Consider the following 21,291-nt stretch of genomic DNA (forward strand, 5'->3'; position numbering starts at 1 on the left):
GGTTGTTGCCAAAAGCCAAAGAGACCTATCAGGTGTTGTGCCTCCTTTTTAGTTGTGGGAGGGTACAGATGCACTAACATATCTATTATTTTAGTAGAAATTTCTCCACATGTCCCACAATACTGAACCCTTTGGAATTTCACTGACATGGATGGTGCCTCAATTTTTGTTGGGTTAATTTCCCACCTGCTAGTGCAGTGATATTTTACTAATAAATCTCGAGTCATTGATACTTCTTCCTTGCTAGATCCAATGAGCATAATGTAAAGGACCAGTGTGATATCTTGGGGCAAGGGAAGGTGACTAAGGTCCCTGCAGACTAAAATATGTCATACTTTGGAGAGCTGATGTACTCGTAAGTTAGGGTGGTAGAGGTGTCTGGCATTGTTAGCTGAAGGCATCGACTAGCTCAATAACTTCATGTCAGATGCCAGGAGAAACCACATCTGGAACTAAAGTTGCAATTAGGATCACCACTGATTAAGCTTATGATAATACACTGTCCTTCTACAAGATGCATCTGTTTTTTGCACGAGCCGTATAGGTGAGTTAAATGAGGATGTGGTGGGAATTACCAACCCTGCATCCTTAAAGTCCTTGATGTTGTTGTTATTAAGTGCCATTGAGTGGGTTTTGACTACCACTCTGTATAGGATTCCCAAGGAGCAGTTAGTGGGTTTGAAACGCTGACCTTGTGGCTCATAGTTCAGTGCTAGTCGTCTAGCACCACACCAGGAGTCCAGAGTCCTTGGTGGTGGTGCTAATCTCTGCAAAGCCTCCAGCAATGTCGTGTTGCTTTTGGTTTACTATTTTCTTAGGCAGAGGAAGCTCTAATGCCTTCCACTCGGCATTCACTACCATAAAAACTCTTATTCCACACGTCAGGAATCCAATGTGGTGGTTCTGCCAGGTGCTGAGTATTGCTATTCCAATTATGCATTCTAGGTAAATCATTACATTATGAGTTAGGGGACCCAGTGGACCCTGTGTGAGATGGACCTTAGCTAAGATCCCATTATTAATTTGACCTCCATCTGCCCCCACTCTGACTGGTGGGCCACAGTGACATCTGTCTCCTAGAACTGATGTCAATTCAGAGCCAGTGTTCAGTAAACTCCCAAAAATCTGATTCATTTTCTCTGAATAGACGCTCTTGTAAAAGGTCATAGATCCCTTTGGGAAAGGCTGGAAGAAAGACTAACAGCTGGCAGTATAGTGGGGTCCTTCCTCACTTGACCACCACTTTATTCAATGATTTGCGTGCCTGTAAACTGGCTGAAGTTTGGGACTTACTGAGAGACTGCGACTCTCTATTCTGGCAATTCATGTTAGATTGCCATTCACTTGATCTCGGATTCTTCCTCTTGTATATATCAAATAAATATTTAGTATATTTCCCATCTGTTTCACTCCTAGTGACATCCTAAGTAGCCAGCAGCATAAGTGCACATGTGTCAGACTTTTCTAATTATTACTTTGATATGGCCGTCCACTACAGTAACCACATCCACCTTGTCTTTACTGATTAAGTGCTGCCACTTGGCCCCTATCATCATGAGGTTGAATCAGCCCAATTGTACTTAGGTGTCTTAATTCAATTAGAAGTGTTCCCACTGTCAGACCTGACTTACATAAAATAACAATCATAGCAGTCTTTTAGGAGGCTGGGTCTCCCTTCAAAAATTTGTTCCTCACTGTTGTGGTCAAAGGTATATCCTCTGGCCACTTTCCATGTGGGTCTATGGGCCTATCTTAAAAAATCTACTCTAACATGTCAATTTCCAGAAGTCTTTGTAGTCATTCCTATAAAGTATAACAAGGTAGGGGTTGTACTTCAACTTGATGTATTGTAGGCTACTGTACAATTCCTGCATCAATGAGCCAACCAAATAAACTATTAGATCCTGCCTTAATCTCATGAGCTGAAATAGTGAATGAAAAATATCTATGCTTAGTGGGCCCATATCAATAAACTCAGACTGATCCAACCCTATGTTCCTTGCACCATGCTTCCACACCTATGATAGCCACATATTCTCCAGGTTTCTGTTTGTACATATTAGAAAACTCAAGCAGTTCTTTTGGAGGGAAGCATACTTCTTCATGATTCATAATTTGTACTTTGCCTTTTGGGAATTGCTGGGGCTTAAGTATAATTATGTTGTTTTTGTTAAGAGCTGTGATGTTTGTTCAGACGAATAACGACCCTGTGTAGCCATGTTGTTTTTAAGTGCCTTTGAATTGGTCTGACCAATAACAACTCTGTATAGGGTTTCCATGAACTGGTGGGTTTGAACCACTGACCTTGTTTTGAAACTGACCTTACAGTCTAGTGCATTATCCTGCAGTGCCACACCAGCACTCCGGTAGAGCTATGCTGTTGCTGTTACGTGCCACCAAGTCAGTTCTGACTCATAGCCACCCTGTCCAAGGTTTTGAGGAGCAACTGGTGGGTTTGAACACTGACCTTGTGGTTTGCAGTCCAATGCTGATCCTTCAGTGCCACAAGAGCTGTCTCCTAATAGCTATATTGTAGTTAAATGTCGTCCAGTTGTCCAGTCAATTCTGATGCATAGGGATCCTGTATGGGGTTTCTGAGGAGTTATAAGTTGAAGCAAAAATTGTTGGTGGTATCCTGGGAACATTCATCATGGGCTTGCAAGACATCTGCCTCAGGCACCATCTCAGCAATCATAATTGGAGAGAGAATGGTTTTACTGATAGTGGATCAATAGACAATGATGGAATCATCACTTCAGATGGAAGAGGTGGTGTACCCCAAGTTTCAGGAACCTAGTCTTCCAAATCAATGCCCATGCTTGAACATCAGGCACCATTTAAGGATGGAAACTAAGTCAGAATTGTAATTCAGTTCTTCTGACAATAAGACTCAGGGTTTGGTTTTTGGCAGTATTAAATTTGCTACTACAAGAAACAAAGCTTTCTTTCTTGGTACAGGTGCAAACACTGGGGTCTTTTATGTGGTGCTTGAGTTGTAATTCTGAAGCCCGGAATTAGTCTTTCTTATTTTCCATTTTGTCTATTGTAAGCAGGACCAACCAACCAGCTTCTCTATGCTTCTGAGTCTGACAAAATTGCAAAAAAGTATCAAACACACTGCCACCCAGTCTCCTTTGTCACCAATACTTGGTCTATCGGCGGTGATGTTTTACGTTTAACATTGCATCCACAAGCTACGGATTAGTAGTATCTTCTATACTGCTGGAATCAGAGTTATCCGTGTCATTGAAACTAGTCATACTTGAGAATCGAGTTAGAAAACCCGTCCTTGTAATTTTGTTTCTCTAGAACCATTCCATAACTCAAATGCATGAATTCTCCTGTGGTCTTCCTTATTTAGTGTCCAACTTTCACACATATATGAAGCTATTGAAAATACCATGGCTTACTTCTCAAAATTATATCTTTGTTCTTCAACACTTTAAAAAGATATTGTGTAGCAAATTTTCCTCAAGCAATACATCCTTTGATTTCTTCACTGGTGCTTCCATGAGTGTTGATAATGAATCCAAGCAAAATGAAGTCTCTGACAGCTCTGGTCTTTTTGTTTGTTTGTTTGTTTGTTTCCATTTATCATAATGTTATTTATTGGCCAAGTGATGAGGATTTTGTTTTCTTTGCCTTGAGGTGCAATGCATACTGAAGGCTGTGGTCTTTGATCTTCGTCAGTATTTTAAATAATCTTTGCTTTCTGCAAGCAAGGTTGTATAATTTGCATATTACACCTTGTTAATGAGTCTTCCTCTAATTCTGGTGCCAAATTCTTCTTCATATAATTCAGCTTCTCAGTGTACAGATTGAGTAATTGTGGTGAAAGAATATAATCTTGGCACACACCTTTCCTAATTTTCAAAATTTAATGTCCCCTTGTTCTATCTAGTTGAACGACTACCTCTTGGTCTATGTCCAGGTTCCTAATGAGCACAATTAAGTGTTCCAGAATACTCATTTTCTGCAATGTTGTCCATACCTTGTCATGATCCACACAACTGAACGTCTTTGCGTAGTCAAAGCACAGGTAAACATCTTTCTGGTATTCTCTGCTTTTAGATAAGATCCACCTGACTTCAGCAATGCCATACCTTGTTCTATGTAGTCCACAGAAACCAGCTTGAACCTCTGGCAGTTACCATATGTATTTGCTGTTTCTGTAGTTTTTGTGTTATCTTTAGTAAAATTTTACTTGCACGTGATTTTAATGATGTTGTCCAATGATTTCTTTATTCCAGTGAGTCACCTCTCTTTGGAATGGTCAGAGATAAGGATCTCTTCCAATTGGTTGGCTAGATAGCTTTCTCAAAAATTTTTAACATAGGTAAGTGAGTACCTCCACTGCTGCATCAGTTTGTTGAAAGATTTCAATTTATATTTCATGAGTTTCCAAAGCTTTGCTCTTTGCCAGTGGTTTCAGTCCACTATGAACTTTTTCCTTCAGTTCCATTGACTCGTGATGATATGATAATTCTTAAAATGGTTGAACAGTGTACATTTATTTTTGGTACAGTGACTTTGTGTTCCTTTCATCTTCTTCGGATGCTTTCTGCATCACTCAATATTTTGCCAATAGATCCTACAATATTTCAAATCAAGGCTTGGATTTTTTCTTCAGTTCTTTCAGTTTGAGAAATGCTGAGTGTGGTCTTTCCTTTTGGTTTACTAAGTCTTGGTCTTTTCACATTTCATTATGATACTTGACTTTATTGTTCAGCTTCCCTTTGAAATTTCCATAGTAAAATTGATGCATTTGAGTTATGATGTTGGAGAAGGACAGTAAACATACCATGGACTTATTTAAGAACAAAATAATCTGTGTTGGAAGATGTATAGTCAGAATGCTTTATGAGACTTCATCCCTCATACTTCAGACATATTACCAGGAGGGACCAGTCCCTGGAGAAAGACATCATACTAGGTAAAGTGGAGGGTCATAGAGAAAGAGGAAGACCCTCAACAAGATGTAATGGCACAGTGGCAGCAACAATGTTCTCTAGCTTTGCCTGAGTGTCCAATATATAGGAAGCAGACTATAGCCCCGAGGAAACTTCCTTTCAGTTGATTGGCTGCTCATAGCAGATCTCATCAAAAAGTCTTTTCTGCCAAACCACTGACAATCTTGTCCCAACCAAGTTGATACAAGACCTTTGCTACCACAAATAGGCATCATATTTTTTTTTGAAATCTGGAAACCCTCTCTCTCTACTACCCACTTATGCCTACCTAACAGTATCTATTCTATTAAAGGTGTTTACAGAATAGATACCTTTAGGTAGGCAGAAGTGGTTATAGGAGGAAGAGGGTTGCCAGACTTAAAAACAAAAACAAAAAACTTCAGACATATTATCAAGAGGAACCGGCCCCTAGTGAAGGATATCATGTTTAGTAAAATATAGAGTCAGAGATAAAGAAGAAGACCCCTAGCAAGCTGGATTGCAGCAGCAACGGTCTCAGGTGTGGCAACAATTGTAAGGTTGGCCCAGGACTGGGCAGTGTTTTATTCTGTTGTGCACAGGGTCACTATGAGTTGGTATTGACTAGATGACACCAAGCAGAAACAAACAACAATGTATCCTTTAAAGGCTGGTGAGGTCAGGCTGGGAATGCTAATGGGTGAGAGTTGGCCAATGGGAAGTGTATGGAAGGCAACCCCTCCTCATTTGTAGTTTATTATTTCTGTGTGAAATTGTGAGACTCGCTGTATGATCCTATGTTTTAAGACTCATTGAAAAAAAAATTAAGTGTCATCTGCTAATTCTTACATATTGGGACTAGTTAAATATTTTTAAATTATTCATGGGCTAGCTATATGAAAAATCTGGCTAAAATAATGAGATCCCTGTCCTCACCCCCACTCTCCTCATGCATACTTCTCTGATAATCCACACTAGAAATAGCATCTCTTTGAACATTTTTTTTTTTCTCATGACTTTCTATTTCTGGTTTGTGTGGTATATCTTATATTTTTTTCAAGGAGATAAGAAACTCTAAGATAACAGGGTGAATATTCATCTTTGCTTCTGTAGGGCTTACTATTCAATATATTATCCATTGAATAAATGAATCAGTGAATTAATTAATGAATAAGTGGATAAATATATTTCTGCTTAGCAAGAGTCAACTGAGATTAGTATCTGAAGGGGCAGCACTTAACAAAGCACAGAATGGTCTAGCTTTTACAATCCTGACCAACTATCTGATCATGGTAATTTCTCCATCATGGACACTCTATAAGAGTCATGAAATGCAGGCATTTCTCCTCTCTGTGACACCTCTCCTTCCTCAGTCCTCATTCGCTCAATGAGCCACGGAAGAAGTTATGTCAACAGATCCACGAGCCCTTTACCTAAGGAGGCTCCTTTAGTACCAGTTCACACAGCCCAGGTGAGAACATAGGTCTCTCGAGGAATCTCTAGTAGATGCCCTAGTCAGCTTCCTCCCTGGAGTTTCAACAGTAAATCTTGCTCTGGAAAGATATTAATTTTAAATTCCTCAATATTAATAACAGCATTAAGAATGTGTATAATAAAAGTTTACTGACTCATTTTCCACTGTAATTTGTCTGTGGTTCTTATGCAGCCATAATATATTTTTATGAAGTGGAAACATTGTGTTCCTAAGATGCATAATAATGACAGTAAAAGAACAAATCATATTTGAAAATCAGTCATTGGGATCTGAGGTATTTTGGGTTGGGAAAGTGAATTCTATTTTCATGGGGGATGTCAAACAATTAAAATATGTTTGTATATACATGTTTATATTCAATATGCATAATGACCCTGTATAGGGTTTTGAAGGAGTGGCTGGTGGATTTGAACTCCTGAGCTTGTGATTCAAATGACCCTTGCAGTGCAGTGCTTTATGTTTTATTCAACAGTGCCACACTACGAGCACTCTCTTTCTCTATCTGTGGATGTGTATATATGAATCTGTCCAATGGGAAAATGCTAGAAAGAACAAAACATACTTATGAATTGGTTCTTGTATTATTTGGTTATTATATGATTTGGGTATATATGCTTTCATTATATTATTTGGTATCTTTGTATAAACCTTCTATATCATCAAGGTAGGATAAGCTAATGTGAGTGAGAGTTTGATCAAAATTCTGTTGCCAAAGGTTAACTTGACATGGCTTATCATCCTACCCCTGCCTTGAGATGGAAAATAGTAATAATGATAACAGAAAGAGTAATTGTGAAGGGAAGTCCACTGCTTACTTAATTTAAGTTTCTGAGCTAAGCCTTTTAAAGCTACCACCTCACAGATTACCCATGTTGTTGTTGTTAGGTGCCATTGAGTCACTTCTGACCCATAACATCCCATGCATAGAGTTTCTGAGGCTGTAAATCTTTGCAGGAGCAGGAAGCTACATAATCCTCCCTCAGAGCTACTGATGGCCTTGAACTGCTGACCTTGTGTTTGCCAGTTCAGTGTTTCTCCTACAGTGTCACCACACTGCCTTTTTTTTTTTTTTTTAAATCTCATTGTTGTTAAGTGCCATTAATTATGTTCTGACTCATAAAAACACTGTATGAGGTTTCTGAGGAGCAGCTCATAGATTTGAATTGCAGACTATGTAATTAACTACCCCATTATTCCTTCTAGCCACTGGCTTTCATATTAGATGAGAAAACAAGCTAATATTTTGTCCTAGGACACAGCGAGTGAATGACATCATTGATACTGAAGTCTACCATGAAGCACTTGACCCCAAGCTTTTCACACTGCCTCGTGCATGACTCTGTCACATGGGCTTGCATGAAGGGGACCCAGGGAGCAGAAATCAAACACCAAACTTTCTCTTAAGTGACAGTGGAACAAAGGAGTAGCGTCCCTTTCATCAGGACATGAGATACTAAGTGAAGTGAACAAACATTAGAGTCAGCATCAAGTATGTGAAACAAGGGTAGGGAACATTACGATCAAATAGTGGCAGGAACGGGCATTTGTGTCAAAGTCAGACATCCATCAGCGAGAGGGTCAGACACAGATTATAGAGTTCACCTTACAGTTAGAGATCCAGCTGATGAGCAAGGCCAGAAACCATCCAATTCTAAGGATTCAAGAAAGATGACCTGCTCAAATCTAGATGGAGAGTGAATGACACACCAAGTTTAATAAAAACACAATTTCTGTTTAATACAGGACTCCCAATGTTGTTACTGAGCTATGTAGCTGCCTGTAGTAAGATGCCCTGAAAACAATGTCTGCTCATATAGCAAATTGGGAGTCTGGGACGGGACACTGACTTTATACTCTGATTGCTATTGATCATTAAAGATCACTTTGAACTAATTAAGTTCAAACCAATTTTTTTTCTTCTTTTTTTTAATTGACCTAGCATTTCTTCTTTAGAACTGAAATCTTCAACATCTCATGTCGAGGGAAGGAAAACAACAACAATCAGTTTTCTAGTTACTCTCTCCAGTTCTTGCTCAATGATTTATGATCTTATGAGCAGAGTTCACATGGTGAATGACTTCTACTGGCTGATTTTATTTCATCAGTAATTGGGAGACACTAGATGGTTATATGGGAGGAGGTTTAACAATAACACAGCTATCATCTTAGGAGAATACCCAGATACCTGTGCTAACAGGCCCATCCCAACGCTCCAATTAAAGGGCTGCCATGGTTATAGAACAGCCGCCACACTGCACACAGAGGCATTGCACCTCTGTTAGTGAAAGGGGTTGCAGTAGCTTCCTTTGCAAGAATTTAACCCTTGTGGAGTCCTGGTATGGCACTATGGAGTCAGAACTGGATTATTAACAGCCAGGTCAGCTGTTCTAATCCACTATCCTCTCCTTGGGAGCCCTATACAGGGTAGTTATGAGTTGAACCTGACCCTGGGCACCTAACAACAACAACAACAGATTGATTGGTAGGCCTTCCTTTTGACGTGTGTCTGGGTGGTTTTTAACGTGCAACTTTTCGGTTAGTAGCTGAGACCTTAACCATTTATATCACTCACAGAAATGTTTCCCAGTAGAGTTATTTTACTCCCCAAAGGCCGTTTAAGCCAGAAGAAATTGAGATGCCCTATGTGGAAACTTTAAGAGTTTCCTTATATCTAGTGGGATTGGGGTTCACTGATTAAATAAAAGAAGAAGCTACGTTGCCATCACTGGTACAAGGTGCCACAGGAATAATTTTGTGGCTTTGCTCTGTGTTTGTTATCATCACTGTCCACATCATTCTCTGTTTCACACAGGAGCGGTTGTAGCTCACATCAAAGGCCTTGATGGTTAAGAACAGTCACATTTGGTACCCAACTGACTTGGAGCTCATGTTCTTGGACATATGTCATGCTTCCACCCTTCAACTCTAGCAGCACAACATGAGGCACAACTCTGTCCTTGGGTCCTGGAGTAAAAGAACTACCTAAAGTGTGTGAACTTGTGATAGCCTCTGCTGCTTACAAAAATATGACTTGTTGCTATGGTGATACTTCTGGGATGAATGGGTTGTTAACAGGAAATACCTCTAAACTCTTTTAGTTCAACCAAGCAGGAGCAGATGCCAGTAAAGACTTGGTCAGGGGAACTTCCCTGCTGGCTGATGTGGCAAACTGTCTTCTCCTGCGGGGATACATCAGGCTACTCTCCTTCAGTTTGGATTTGTAGAACTTTACCACAGAATGCTCCTCATTGTCAAGGATGGCAGACGCCATACTCCATAGAAAATAAACTAGTGCTGCCAAGGAGTGTGGTAATACAGAGCAGATTGAATTTTCTCCAGCCCACTCCAGATGGATCTGCCCTTTTCCCTCCAATTGGAGCACAATCCTGTGGTTGATTTCCACCTGGCCCCATTTGAGTTCATTCATCCATTTGTCAGGAACAGGAGCCAGTTGAAACAAATAAAGTGAACGGGAAAGGGAACTCAGCATCCCAAACCCCTCCATTGTGCTGTGACTCGGGAATGAGAGCACACTGTATTAAACCATTTGTTTTTGATGCATTGGGGCTGCATAGGAGTCGACAGTGACGTATGGGAAAGGCCCTGTTAGCAGGATTGGGGCTGTAGTGTGATAAATGACACACTATGTCAAAGAACATCTGTTATCCATCATGCTGGTTTCCTTGGAATACTTGGACTAAAGAGAGTGAGCAAGAGACGGATGGGAAGGAGGAAGCCAAGAGGTGGGAGAACTGAGAAGAAGCAAAGAACAGACGCAGCTAGAAGAAGATGGAAAAGGGACCTGCTCACCTAAGGAGAGCAAAGCAATTCTGGAAGATAAGTCAAAGCGAGTCCCTCCAGCAACCTGCCCCTCTCCCTATCGCTTTCATCTCCTTTTCCTTTTATGGCTTTTACTTTTCTTTTTCTTTAATTGGTTGAGTGTATTAAACCATCACACGGGCAGGTGAGGGATTGAAGCTGCTCTACAATCATGCGTTCGTTGCCTTTCGTTCTCCAGACACATGGCTCTGGCATAGCATGGGACCTCTCTAGGGCCAGACAAATTCAATCAAGCATTCTGCTACTTCATTGCATGACAAGCTGTATTAGGATTGCCCAAGTGAATGCTCTATGCCTGTGGCTGAGAACAGCTTTTATGTCAGGAGGGAACTTGCATTATGGATTTCTTAACATTTATCCCTCTAACATTATTATCATAGTCATGCAAATTCCTGGCTCCCTTAGCTTGGTGCAAAGTTTCTGATTATTTTGTGTCAGCAGAGGAAACTTTCATTTGTGTTGGGTTTCTCTTTGTGATATTATATATGTGACTCTTTCAGGAGGGGGCCAGGGGCACCCAGGAGGATGAATGGTTTCCTTACTCTCTTCAAAGAAGCAACTGCTCTTCATGCCACCTAAGAGAATAACTCTGTAGTAGCAAGTCCGATAGATCAGAACCAGACATCCCTGGAGTACATATTTTATATTAGATGTGGTTGGAGGCAGAAATACTTCCTGAAAATAATTACACTTTTATATGTACACTTTTTCTTGGTGCTCATATTTCTTTCTAAGCTTGATCATATGCCTTTTTAATACGCACCTTGATAGTTTCTTATGTAATAGAGATAGAGGAAGGGGCACACAGAAGTAAGATGCTTTGGTCTCTAAATCTGGGAATATTTTATAAAATAGTAGATTCTAGACTCCAGACCAAGATGCTGATTCAAAGATTTTGAGATAAAGGCCATACATTTTAATTTTTACAAATTACTCAGTTGATTCTGATAATCAGTCTCACAAATGTGTTGGCTATATTCCCACTTCTCCTGCCAATATTACCCAGAGTTCCCTCTGTGTACTTTTGCCTCTCCGTTTCCCATCATACAGCATTTTTATTTCCCTTCCCCACACTTCGCGTTTTCTTTCCCTTCTTTGATTTTTTTCCTTCCCTCCTTCCTCCCTTCCTTGATTTTTTTTCACCCTTGTTGTTCATAGTCACGGTCAAGTTGGCTTTGACTCATGGTGAACTCATCTACAGCAGAACAGAATGTTGCTCAGGCCCACAGCATCTTCCTGATGGCTGCTATGTTTAAGACCATTGTCAAGTATTTCATAGGACTTCCAACCTAGGAGGCTTATCTTCCAACACTACATTGGCTATTGTCCTATTGTGATTCCTCAGATTGTTATGAGTGAATTTCAGAAGTAGATCATTAGGTCTTTCTTTGTAGCTCATCCTAATCTTGAAGTTCCAGTATCACTTGTCCACCAGTGTCACAGCAATGTGTGAGCTATCACAGTTGACAAACTGACAGATCATTGGTTGGTGGCTGATTGATACAGACCTAACCTTATACTGGAGTATTCAGACCAATAGGTGAGAGGTAACACTGAGAACTGGGGGTACTGCAAAAACTCTTCCCCTTCAAGGTAGTGGCTAGAGGTGTGAATCCTGGAATTGCATGGGCACTTTGTCAGCTAAAGCCAAAAAGGAGTTCTGGTGTGAAACCATAGAGTAAGCACTGGACTGCTAACCATAAGGTTGGCAGTTCAAACCCACCAGCTGCTCCTTGGAAACCCTATATAGGGTCAACAACAACAACAACAACAACAACAACATATACCAAGAGAGCCTTGACCTGTTGTGGGCTACATCGTGGAACCTAAGAAGGAAGCTGAGACTGTGGAAAGCAGAGTGAAGACACAGAAAGGAACGGAATCCTTGATGCATCAATTGAGCTTGTTCATCTGATTTGAACTCTGTTTAAATGTTTCAGTAATATAAGCCAAATTGTTTAAATCAATGTGAGTTGGGTTTCAAATTACTTGAATCCAAAAGTGTTCTGCCTGGTCAAAGTAGCCAAATTTAGGAAATGTAGCCTTAAACTTCCTTTCATAAAGAAAGAGACTCACAAAGGAATCAACTGCATAGTTGATTCTAATAATCCTACCTATTGAATACTTGCTATGGTCAAGCACTGTTGAAGACCTAAAATGGAGCATAACAATTGTGAATCCCAGCTCTTATCCTCAAGGAATATATTTTAAAAAAAGCTAAGAATATAAGACAGCATAAAAGTGTCAAAAGAGAAGGGTAATCAATAAGCTCTAGTGAGGTCAGTGGAGGAAGAACTCATAGGGACAGAGAGGTCAAAACTACATAGAGTAGGTAACATTTGAACATGTTTTGCTCTGCTCCCAAGAGTCTTCCTGCCACCATTGTTTATTAAGACGTTCCTGTCTCATTTCTTAGACGACCCTTTGGCAATTTTTGTGGCTAAAAAAAAGAGAAACAGAGATCATTTTTACTTCAAGCAAACACTACTACTTTCATGAGTTAGAGCAAGCTCACAATAGTGAGGGGAGAGTCTTGGGCAAGTGGCAATATAGAGGAGAGGTTAACACAATTTATTTATGAAATTGCCGAATATGAAGATCCAACTTCCTACTATTTGGCAGTTAAGGAATAACATTAGATTAACAGTTGTATGTAGGTCTACTTGAGAATATTAATGCAGCGGTGGTGAAGGGTCTGCTATGGAACTGGAAGTCTTTGTGTGGTGCCAAAGATTAACACACTTGCTGCGAACAGGATAATGCACTCAGAATCACCTCAAAAGAAATGCCTGACAATCTCCTTGCAAAAATCAGCAATTGAAAACCCTGTTGAGCACAGTTCTACTCTGACAAGCATGGGGTCACTATGAGTTGGATCCACTAGTTGGCAACAGGTTCTCCGTCCCCCACCCCTGACATTAAGCCAGAAAGACATGAGAATGACTCTCAGGTCTGTACTTAGTAGTTATGTGTCTTTGGTCAAGTGACCCATTTTGTTCTTCTGTTAAATTGTGAATATTTACCTAGATCACAGTGTCCTGATGTGGCAGTATAGAATAAACACTGGTTTACTAAATGAAAGATTGGTGGATCAAGCCCACTAGCCAGTGCTTGGAAACTCTATGCAGGGTCGCTATGAGGTGGGACCAACTCCAAGGCACTTAGCAACAACAACAACAACTTAGTACACAGATGCTAAGATTAGTTGAAGGATGATACATAGTGTTGAAAGAGGAGTGCAACCAAAGCCAAAAAGTACAGTTGTTGTTAAGTTCCTTTAAGTTGCTTCTGACTCAGAGTGACCCTGTATAGGGTTTCTGTGGAGCTCTTGGTGAATTTGAACTGCCGACCTTGCAGTCCAGTGCATTATCCCACAGTGCCACACCAGGACTCTGCATTGAAGTAATTCCAACCCATAGCGACTTTATAGGAAAAAGTAGAACTGCTCCATGGGTTTCAGAGACAGTAAATCTTTATGAGAGAAGACAGTCAGTCTCTCACCCATAGAGAAATTTGTGGGTTTGATATGTCAACACTAGAGTTAGCAGTCCAATGCTTAGCCCACCGTGCCACCAGGCCTTCTTGCTCATCATAACAGAAAATGTCTTTGAGAGTATACAGAAACTGTGAGGCCCCAGCTGTGCTTCAGAATTCCTCTGTCATGTGACCATCTAACACAACCTCCTGGTGTTCATTGAGGAAGATTCCATGATGGCTGCTCCCATGCCTGTCACAGGGACTGCTGAGCAGCAATACAACCATTGCTCACACATGGGAGTGCTGTAGTTTGCTTTGTTATTGTGGCCAGTAACAGCCATGGTTGTCTATGTAGGACACTAAGCTACAAGTGAACACTCCTCTTTCAGTGGTCTACCCAAGGCACCAACAGTGAAGTTGTACCATTTAAGGTAGCCCATCAGTGTGCATTTGCTCACTTACCTGCGGTCATACCAGCTTACTCCACAATTCATGAATACCATAGTCACCAATCCCCAGTGCATCCCTGTCTCGATGAACACTGGTCAGAGATGAAAATCTTGTCTCTTCCGGTCTAAATAAATGCATAGTGACATGACAGGCATTTGCCTCAGCTACCTCCTACATACCCAAAACCTCAAACGCATTGTAGTTAAATCAGCTCCTATTCATGGCAACCCCATATATGTCAGAGGAGAACTGTGCTCCACAGAGTTTTCAGTGGCTATAACTTATAGAAGTACCCAACCTTTCTTCTACAGTGCCACTGGGTGGATTTGAATCGCTAACTTTTCAGGTAGTTTGTTGTTGTTGAGTGCCGCTGAGTGGATTCCGACCCCTAGCGACCCTGTATAGGGTTTCCAAGGAGCAGCTGGTGAGCTTGAACCACCGACCTTGCAGTCTGACGCGTTAGCCCAGAGCGCCACCCCAGGACTCCTTTCAGGTAGCAGTTGGGCACAAACTATTTGCACCACCAAAGGTCCTTTTTATTTATTTTTTGATACGTGGGCCATTTCAAGGTGTATTTCACTGTGGAAGTGTAAGGGAACAGTTGTTGTTGTTGTTGTTGTTAAGTGCCGTCGAGTCGGTTCCGACCTATAGCGGCCCTGTATAGGGTTTCTGAGGAGCAGCTGGTGAGCATGAACCATCAACCTTGCCGTTCAAATGACTTTGCAGTCCAGTGCATTAACCCACAGCGCCACACCAGTTGTGGTGGTGGTTAAGTGCTGTGGAGTCAGAACCGACTCATAGCGACCCTGTACAGGGTTTCCGAGGCTGTAAATCTTCACGGGAGCAGAACACCTCATCTTTCTCCCGAGGAACAGCTGGTGGTTTCGAACTGCTGGCCTTAAGGTTCGCAGCCCGATTCGTAACCACTACACACCAGTACTCCTCCTAAATTGTCCAGGAGACTTTCCCAGGTGATATATTTTGTACTATTATTTTTTTGCATAAGGATCCTTAGGGACAGAGTTGAGGCAGTTTTTATAAATCTCCGTAAATGATTTTGATGTACAATCAGTAGTAAAACTAAAACTTTTAAGGAGACTGGTCTTTGGAAAGTTGAATTAGATTTGTTATCTGTTCTGGAATAAAGTATTTATGTCTTACATTAAAACTACAGTAGTTTTAATCACTCAGTACATTTATTCAGAGTTGTTGTTGTTGTTACGTGCCATGGATTCGGAACCGACTCATAGCGACCCTGCACAGGGTTTCCGAGGCTGTAAATCTTTAAGGGAGCAGAACGCCTCATCTTTCTCCCAGGGAACAGCTGGTAGTTTCGAACTGCTGACCTTGAGGCTCGCAATCCAATTCGAAGGAATTCTGGTAGTGTAGTGGTTACGAATCGGGCTGGGAACCGCAAGGTCAACAGTTCGAAACTACCAGCTGCTCCAAGGCTTTCTGTTCCCGTAAAGATTTACAGCCTTGGAAACCCTGTGCAGGGTCGCCATGGGTCGGAACTGACTCGACGGCACTTAACAACAACAAAACACTACCAGACGGTTACATATTGCTTATCACAAAACTCAGTTTTTATTTATTTATTAAAACAACTGTTATTATATCAGAATAGGGCAAAAATTATTAGGTGTGGGGTTAGAGACACCTGAGTTGAATTCAAGCTTAGCTATGCACTGACTGTAACATTGGAGACCTTACTTCAATTCACTGAGCCTCATCTATAAGGAGCTGTTACTCATGCCTCATGCCTGAGGTTGTTGTTAAGTGCCATTCAGTCAATTCTGACTCATAGCAAGTCTCTGTACAACAGAATGAAACATTACTTGGTCCTAGAGCATCCTCACAATCATTGTTAGACTCGCGCCTATTGCTGCTGTCATTGCACCAATCCATCTTATTGGGATTTTCCTCTTTTCACCAACTCTCCACTTTACCAAGCATAACTGCTCTCTCCTGATAATGTTTCCAAATTATGAGAGATGAAGTCTCATCACCCTGGTCTCTAAGGAACATTCTGGCTATACTTATTCTAACACAGATTTTTTTTTTTGATCTTCATTCCTTCCATGGTATTTATAATATTTTCCTCCAACACTTTAACTCAAAGGCACCAATTCTTCTATGGTTTTACTTATTCATTGTCAACTTTCACATGCATATGAGGTTATGGAAATACCATGGCTTGGGTCAGCCACACCTTAGTTCTCAAACTGACATCTTTGCTCTAGAACGCTTTAAAGAGTTCTTATGCAGTAGATTTGCCTAACACATACGTCATTTGATTTCTTGACTGCTACTTCCATGAGTGTTGGTAGTTGATCCAAGAAGAATGAAGTCCTTGACAACTCAATCTTTTCTCTGTTGATAAGAATGCTGTTTATTGGTCCAGTGGTGAGGATTTTTGTTTTCTTGACATTGAGATGAAATCCAAACCGAAGGCTGTGCTCTTTGATCTTCATCAGTAAATGTTTTAAGTCCTGTTCATTTTCAGCAAGCAAGGTGGTATCATCTGCATATCGCAGGTTGTTAATGAGTCTTCTTCCAATCCTGATGTAAAGCAGAAATGAATGAAACAGAAAACAGGAAAACAACAAAATCAATAATACAAGAAGTTATTTCTTTGAAAGGATTTAAAAATCTACAAACTGTTGGCAAATCTAACAATGGAAAAGAAAAAAATGAAGTTTCCTACAAAGAAGAACCGATAAGACTAAGCTCTTATGTCTCAGCAGAAACCATGCCAGCAGCAAGGCAATCAAGTGTCAATTACAAAACTTTGAAAGTTTTGATTGCTAACTGAAAACCATGTACCCAGCAAAGTTGCCCGTCAATATGTGAGTGTAATGAGGATATTTCCAGATAAACAGAAATTTCAGGAATATGAAATAACCAACACCAACTTAAAAGCAGCCAAAACTCTAAAAGGTTCTTGGATTGAGAACCAACAACAGCAAATCACAACCTAACATTTACCTAAGATTAACATACATGACAATACCACCCAGAACTAATCCACATATAGAAATAGTTGAAGTAAAGCAAAACTACGTAACTTTTGAGTTAGTTCTGACTCATAGTAACCCTGTGCAATAATGCACACATCTAACTGTTGAAGGTGTTAGATTAAGGTGTCGATTTTGGTTATTTCTTCTTTTTTGATGTGTGCATTTATTGTCCCAAAGGGTTTGGTATGTTCTAGTTTCATTTTTGCTTGATTTAAGGACGATTGTGTTTGTTCTGTGACCTAATGGAGTCCTGGTATGGTTCTGTAAGAAACGCACTGGATTGCTAACCATAAACTCACCACAAGGTTGGTTGCTTAGGATTCTTTCCCTGCCTTTGTTTTTGGAAAGTTTGTTTATGAATTGTCTTGGTGATTTTCTTTTGGAATCTATCTTATTTAGGGTTTGTTCAACTTCTTGTTTGCTTATTTTCTTGTCTTCATCATGTTTGAGAGGCTTTCTTCCAACAAATCTTTGACAATTTTTTTCTGAGTTTTTTATTGTTACTTCCTATTCTGGAATTCTGATCACTCATAATTTATTTTTCATCCTGGTGTCCCACATAACTCTGAGAATTTCTTTGCATTGTTCATTATTTTTTTCTGATTATTTTTCTAGCATACTCATATTGAGATATTTATTTTAAAGTTCAGTAACTTGGACTTCCATTGCTTCAAATCTACTCCTTTGTCCTTTCAATGTTTTGTCTATTTCTGAGATCTTAGCGTTAATCTTTTGCATTTCTTATTGGAGGTATTTTAATGTCTCAAAGTTTGCATTTATTTTGTTTGTTTGTTCTTATCATCTTTTCCTGGGTTATTCTAAAGTCTTTTTCAATATTTTCCTTGAATTCCTTGATCTTTATGTATAAACACCAAGAACCCAAAAACATCAACAAAAAAGCAAACAACAATGAACACACAAAAAATAAAATACAACAAAGTAAATAAAAGCAGGCAACAACAACTATTACAAAAGAAAATAGTAAAGTCAAAGGAGAAAAGAGAGACAATAAAATGGACCTAAAGAAGAGAAAATTAAGAGAGAAAATAAAAGGAACACGTTTTTAAAAGCCCTTAAAAAACAGAGTGAGCTCTGCTCCTCCCCATTGGACAGGCAGTACAGCTTCTCTTGAAGTACCAGCTGCATCCCATCAATGGGAAGCCCATCTTTATCTTCTAGGAGTGAGATCCCGCCAACATCAGGTGGTGTGATGCTGGTGTTGAATATGTTGTAGAGTCCACCAGTGTCTTCACAATCTTGGAGAAGGCTGGGGCTCACTTGATGGGTGGTGCCAAAAGGGTAATCGTCTCTGCCCCTTCTGCTGGTGTCCCCACGTTTGTGATGGACGTGAACCATGAGAAATATGACAACTCCTTCAAGATTGTCAGCAATGCCTCCTGCATTACTGACTGTTCGGTCCCCCTGGCCAAGGTCATCCATTACAATTTTGGCATTGTGGAGGGACTCATGATCACAGTCCAAGCTACCACTGACACCCAGAAGACTGTGGATGACTCTTCTGGGAAACTGTGGTGTGATGGCCTTGAGGCTGCCCATAACATCATCTCTGCATCTACCAGTGCTTCCAAGACTGTGGGGAAGGTCATCTCTGAACTGAATGGGAAACTCACTAGCCTGGCCTTCCGTGTCCCCACTCCCAATTTGTCTGTCATGGACCTGACCTGACACCTGGAGAAAGCTGCCAAATACGATGACGTCAAGAAGGTGGTGTAACAGGCATCAGACAGACCCCTAAACAGCATCTTTGGTTATACTGAAGACCAACAGTATATGAGGGTTCCTGTCCCTCCCCACACTTGCCAGCATTTTCTGGTTTCTGTTTTTGTAAACTTTGCTATTTATGTTGGGGTAAAAGGATATCTCACTGCTTTTTTGATTTGCATCTCTAATGGTTCATGCTTGCAAGCATTTCTTAATTGTTTCAATAGCACCATCTGGTATAGTATATATTCAAACACAATGCTGTGTTTATTATTTGTTTTTCCCTGCTATATGAGAGTCTCATGAGGTAGGGAAATTATGCTGTGCTTAGTAGGCCAAATCAGTTGCTTTCATGTCAACGCCAAATTATGATAACCCCACAAGGAATTCAATGGCTGATTTTTCTTTTTTTTTTTGCATGTAGATAACCAGGCCTTTCTTCTGCACCCCCTGCATATGTTGAACCACTATCTTTTCAGTTAGAACTGTAGTAGCTGAGTACATTGACCATTTGCTCCACTCAGAGCCATCACATAGCAAGCATTCAATTAATATTTGTTAAATGAATAAGTGTATGCTAGAGAAATGGGAGGCTGTGAAGGTGTGTAAAATGTGCCAATAACAATGCATTATTATTGAATATTGGTAGCTGTTCCCACCAGCTATCCATATCCCCTCACTACATAAACAGACAGACACTTATATTAAGTATAGATGCATGTTCCAGAATCTTCAAACCCAATGCAGGCACGATGGTGTCAATAATACAATAGACATCATGCCTGGCTGGCATCACTTGTGAAGAAGACTGGAATCGAAGAGGAGGGAACCTAAATGCTTGTCTATACCACAATCTCTTATCCCTCTTTATAATACTTTGGTAGCTTGAAAGAGGCATTTTATCCCAGAAAGCAACTTGACATTCACCTAGGATTGCCTGAATTTACTGCCTCAGTTACTAGCAAAAAGCCATCCAGTTTCAGAGTATTCTCATTCATAGGATGCCGGTCAATTTGTTTTATTATCATCTTCTCCAGGGTCTGACCCTAAAATAACTGATTTCAGTGTTTACATTCTTATGATGAGCTAATGAAGAGGCCTCAGAAACTGCGGCAGAATCTTGGCTGTCTGAGCAAAGCCTAGTGACGACAGCAACAAGGAATCCTAGCTTAACTCACAGGGAAAATATTTCTGTCTAGTATTTTTTTTTTAGAAAGATAACTTGCAGTTTTGTGAATAAATGGTTAGAGTGTTTCTATAATTGCAGTGGAGCTTGTCTTTCTAACTCTGCTCTGCTTTTATAGTTGGTAGATGCAATTTGACTTTTTATTTTTAAGTGAGTCTTCAATTTTGCATTCTTTCTTTTTTTGATTTCCCCCAGTCATCTATATGCATTTTACCAATTTCTTCATTCTGCACTACAGGCTTTGGGGATGATTTCTGAGTCTGTGGGGAAAATTTTAGAGAATTTCCTAGACAGTATCATCAGATCAAGGATTGTGGTGTTTTCTAAGATTCCCGTGCCTCTCAACATAGACATATAGCCAACCTTGTAAATAATAGAGTTGTCTCTGTCCACTAAAATGAACCCAAGTGTTGGCAAGAATATGGAACAACTGGAACTCTTACAGAGTACAGTGAGGAAGTAATAGAATACAGGAAATTTGGAAAATATCTTGGAAGATTTTTAAAAATTTATTTAATCATACCTTTATCATATAACTCCAAAATCTCATCCTTAAGTATTCATCCAAGCATATGACTGATTGTTTGTAGCACCTTGTGTTACAATACCTTCTGGTTCTTCCCTCTCCCCTCCCTCCAACTCCATTTTGTCTGTTTCCCCGCCCTAAGCTACAAGGCACGTAGTTTAAAGGAAAACGTGGCTTTTGATAGGCCAGAGCTAAATCACCCCAGCAATGACCACGCCCTTCCTGTTGAAGCTATATATAAATCCCCTCCCTTCCCGTTGACTCTCTCTTCTCCTCTTCCTCTTATTTCTGCCCTCTTCTCTCTCTGCTCTTCTTCTTTCTCTTCCTCTCTTCCCTTCTGCCTCCTGCCTTCTCTCTCCGTCAGAGGTTACCTTCCTCACCCTGAATAAAAGTCTCTAGATGGGCCATCTGGTGTGAGGTGTGGTTGATGAGCGGAGCCGGGTCCTTTCACCTTGATCCATAGCTGCCCAAAACTGGATATAACTCAAAGGTTCAACCACAGTTTAATGTTTAAATGCATTGTGGTATATCCATAAAATGGAATACCATTCAGCAATAAAAAGAAACAGAACACTGCAACGTGGATGTACTTCAAAAGAATTCTGATTAGTGAAAGAAGCCAACACAAAACTAAATAAAACAGTATA

At 40.3% G+C, this 21,291-nt stretch overlaps 1 protein-coding gene across 1 annotated transcript in view; it reads left to right on the plus strand.

Annotated features, from left to right (window-relative positions):
- The window catches only part of LOC102818791 (cytosolic carboxypeptidase 4-like), a 1,058,651-nt gene that overhangs the window by 544,229 nt on the left and 493,131 nt on the right, over positions 1 to 21,291 (plus strand). The window lies entirely within an intron of this gene.

This window comes from Chrysochloris asiatica, unplaced genomic scaffold (genome assembly GCF_000296735.1).
Source record: "Chrysochloris asiatica unplaced genomic scaffold, ChrAsi1.0 scaffold00101, whole genome shotgun sequence".
Classification (NCBI taxonomy): Eukaryota; Metazoa; Chordata; class Mammalia; order Afrosoricida; family Chrysochloridae; genus Chrysochloris; species Chrysochloris asiatica.